Source organism: Monopterus albus, unplaced genomic scaffold (genome assembly GCF_001952655.1).
Source record: "Monopterus albus unplaced genomic scaffold, M_albus_1.0 scaffold46.1, whole genome shotgun sequence".
In the NCBI taxonomy this organism is placed as follows: domain Eukaryota; kingdom Metazoa; phylum Chordata; class Actinopteri; order Synbranchiformes; family Synbranchidae; genus Monopterus; species Monopterus albus.
Window position 1 is genome coordinate 896,559 of NW_018127926.1, and position 3,485 is coordinate 900,043.

At 38.8% G+C, this 3,485-nt stretch overlaps 1 long non-coding RNA gene across 4 annotated transcripts in view; it reads right to left on the bottom strand.

Moving 5' to 3' along the window:
• LOC109960376 (uncharacterized) overlaps positions 1–1,870 on the bottom strand; it is a 22,004-nt gene extending 20,134 nt beyond the window's left edge. For 3 of the 4 annotated variants that reach the window (XR_002274992.1, XR_002274991.1, XR_002274993.1), the window contains exons 1-2: positions 1,649–1,870; positions 577–682 (exon numbers count right to left, since the gene is read on the bottom strand). This is a non-coding gene — a long non-coding RNA (uncharacterized LOC109960376). Of the gene's footprint in view, positions 1–576; positions 683–1,191; positions 1,606–1,648 lie in introns of those variants that run through there. The other variant, XR_002274994.1, reaches the window with a different exon arrangement.
• Between the last annotated feature and the right edge of the window lie 1,615 nt (positions 1,871–3,485).

Sequence of the window (3,485 nt, forward strand, 5' to 3'; positions counted from 1 at the left end):
TATATATATATGAAAAGTGTCAAATACATTAAGTTTTACAGTTACTTGCCTTTCATAAAATAATAGTGGTGGCCACAAACAAGACAGCTGGGGGAAATGAACTATATATATATTGTGTATATATCTATGCAAAGTATGGTTAGTCCTACTGTTGTGCATCTTGCCAAAATATGAACATGAGTAATAAAGTACTATCACGTACTATTACAGTCTCATTACAATTCTACTTTGACAAAATGATACAGGAAAATTTTAGCAGCTCTGTAGCTTCTGATCACACTATAAGGTCTATATTCAAAATTTAGTATGAAGCCAACAATGGATGAGAAAGCCTGTAATGGTAATTAAAAGTGCTACAAAAACTAGTGAATCCACTTTGTCAGATTAGTTTCACATACCTTTCACTGCACCACTACCTTTACTCACAAAGAACAAAGGCGTCCTTCATACAACACTACAATAAACCCCATACACGGCATCCTAAAAAATGCCCGTCCAGAGCATCTCTGACGATGGAGAATATTTTGTAGAAATCTTTGTATGAAATTACATCATTATTTCTGTTGGTGAAATTACCCTTCCACAGCTTGATAGAGAAGGGATGTAGTCTCAATTTCTTCTTGAAGAGGGAAAATGTAAAGCATGTGTTTCCCATTGTTGGTGACCATCTGACCACTGCCACCTTGAATGTAGAGCAGGAGGGAAATAAGACAAGTGTGTCACAAATATATATATATAGGTGATAAATTTACAATGAAGTGTTCATTTGAAGATTACACACCGTGTTTAGTATTTTCTACACAATATCTAACTGTTATAGGCACTGAGCAGTGAATTAATTTCACATGTGGTGGGAAAAAAAAACACTACAAGACTCCATTACTTGCAGCTTTATACAAGTCATCCTCCAGTTAGTTTTCATTTCTGGATACTGAAAGACCTTTAGATTTAGACATGAAATTCTATCCATTGTTAACAGGACACCATTCTTTCAAGTGAAATTACTTACTGATAGTTTGATATCATCAAATCCTGGCATTGCTTCTGTTGTCAATAAAACCTGCTGATATTTTTAATGTGATCTTGATTTAAACAAAACAGGCTTTTCGGGGCGTTTGTCTGGACTTCAATCTAAATGGAGGCTCCATTTTACACAGACATATCACAAAAACTCAATACTCACGTACTTACCTAAAAGGTTTCTCCACTACAACAAAGAAATCTGTACCAAAGACCAGTGTCCTGTAAACTTCAGTGAACTTGTTGGGCGTAAGACAGTGCTAATGTTAATCTAGTCCAGATATATTCGATTAAACACCATTCCCATAATGCTGGCAGTCAAACTACAGAGCCAACAAGGGATAGGTGACTAATTACCGCTAGGTCATGGCAAAGTTTCCTAGAAGCAAGTTTTAACAATTACTCTCGTTGTTAAAATTAGCATGCTAAAGCAAAACAATAGCGTATCGGAGGGCTAACCATACATGGAGCTAATTAGAGGGCACAGGCCTGGCTCGCCTTCAGCTGGAGAGGCTTCTTGCTAGCAGAGTTTTGCTAATGTTACACGCTAACATTAAATTCTCGCTAAGACTAGATAAAGTAGCCTACATGAACTCGAAATTATACATTTATTCTGCAACTGCTTTACCTCTGAGTAACAGCTAAGTAGTGATGTTCCCTCTGATACCAAGGAACCGAAGCATCGTTCAAACTCGAAAAGGGATGTTTATTTATTTTTTTTTTCTGAAGCACTGTGCCGGACCTTGCTTCAAATCGGAAAAAACACGTGGCTGATGACGTTCGAACCACATTCAGGCTTCATTCAGACTTCTTCTTCTTCATTCAGGCTTCGGCTTCATTCAGACTTCTTCTTCTTCTTCGGCTTCATTCAGACTTCTTCTTCTTCGGCTTCATTTAGACTTCTTTTTCTTCATTCAGGCTTTGGCTTCATTCAGACTTCTTCGGCTTCATTCAGGTTTTGGCTTCATTCAGACTTCTTCTTCTTCTTCGGCTTCATTCAGGCTTCGGCTTTCTTCGGCTGCATTCAGACTTCTTCTTCGGCTTCATTCAGACTTCTTCTTCAGTCAGGCTTCAGCTTCATTCAGGTTTTGGCTTCATTCAGACTTCTTCTTCTTCGGCTTCATTCAGACTTCTTCGGCTTCATTCAGGTTTTGGCTTCATTCAGACTTCTTCTTCTTCTTCTTCTTCTTCGGCTTCATTCAGGCTTCGGCTTCATCATTCAGACTTCATCATTCTACGTTTTTCTTCATTCAGACTTCTACTTTTTCTTCATTCTTCTTCTGTTTTTAATGACGGTTGGCAACCAGCTTTAGGTGCATTGCTTCATTCAGACTGAATCAGCTGACCAGCTTGGTTCGATAGGCGGAGCTTTGAAAACAGGCGCAATCCAAATGTATTTAACATGGATGGAACAGCGCTCTATGTCTTACCTCCTGTCAGTACTTTTTGGATTGCCTCGCTATGGAGCCATCAAGGAAACGATTACAAGTGTGGGAACATTGTCTCAAAAAAGAGAAATCAACTAAAACCTTCTACTGTGGAGAAACTATTATTTTTGAATAAAAATGCCTAAGTCACACAAGCACACCCAGTGTACACCAAGCACAATAAAAAACATATATTATATAACATTAATTACATCCACAGCCTCAATGAACCCTCTAAATACTTGCTCTGTCCAGTGTGTAATTTGGGGTCAGTAATTACAAATTCATTTCAAATTTTTAGGCATTCTTGGGGAAAAAAAGATTACTTAGGTAGTCAATATTTCATTTAAGATACTTCATAAGTCAAGGAAGAAAAACAGACATGTAAAATGAAGTTAGGTTTTAGCTTTAAGTAATTTCCACAATGCAACAAAACTCTGTGCACACGCAAGGTGCCTCAGCATCACCTTTGCAAGGCTGTACAACAACCACTGTTGTAGGTGTCACCTATGTGCTCAATGAATGAAGCTTCCAGTAGTGAACCAATTTTCAATACAATGGCCTAAAAGGGTTCAAAGCTTCATGGAGCCTCGTGTGGCCATCAGTACAGCTAAGCATCTGCATACACGCAGCACACACATTAAAATTTAATTGCAAAAGATCTACAGTAGGTCAACGTCGTCATCAGTGAGCCATGGGCGTCCATGACCTTGTCGCCGGTTCACCATTTGTCCTTCCTTAGACAATGTTGGCTAGCTGCCTAATATACCCCACACAGATCGGTGGCTGTAACGAGATCATCAGTGTTATTCATTTCACCTGTCAGTGGTCATAATGTTATGCCTGGTCAGTGTAGGTCAGTGTAGGTCAGTCAGAATTCCTACTGGTAACGTGAGTTGTACTGCAATTTGTTGCATTCTATCTGTATTACTTTCCTACCTGCTTTGAATTGTTCTAGACTTACTGTATTCAAGAGCATGTCTATTGCAGAGTCACAGCAGCATGAACATAATGTGCCCACCATCTAGGCTACCATAG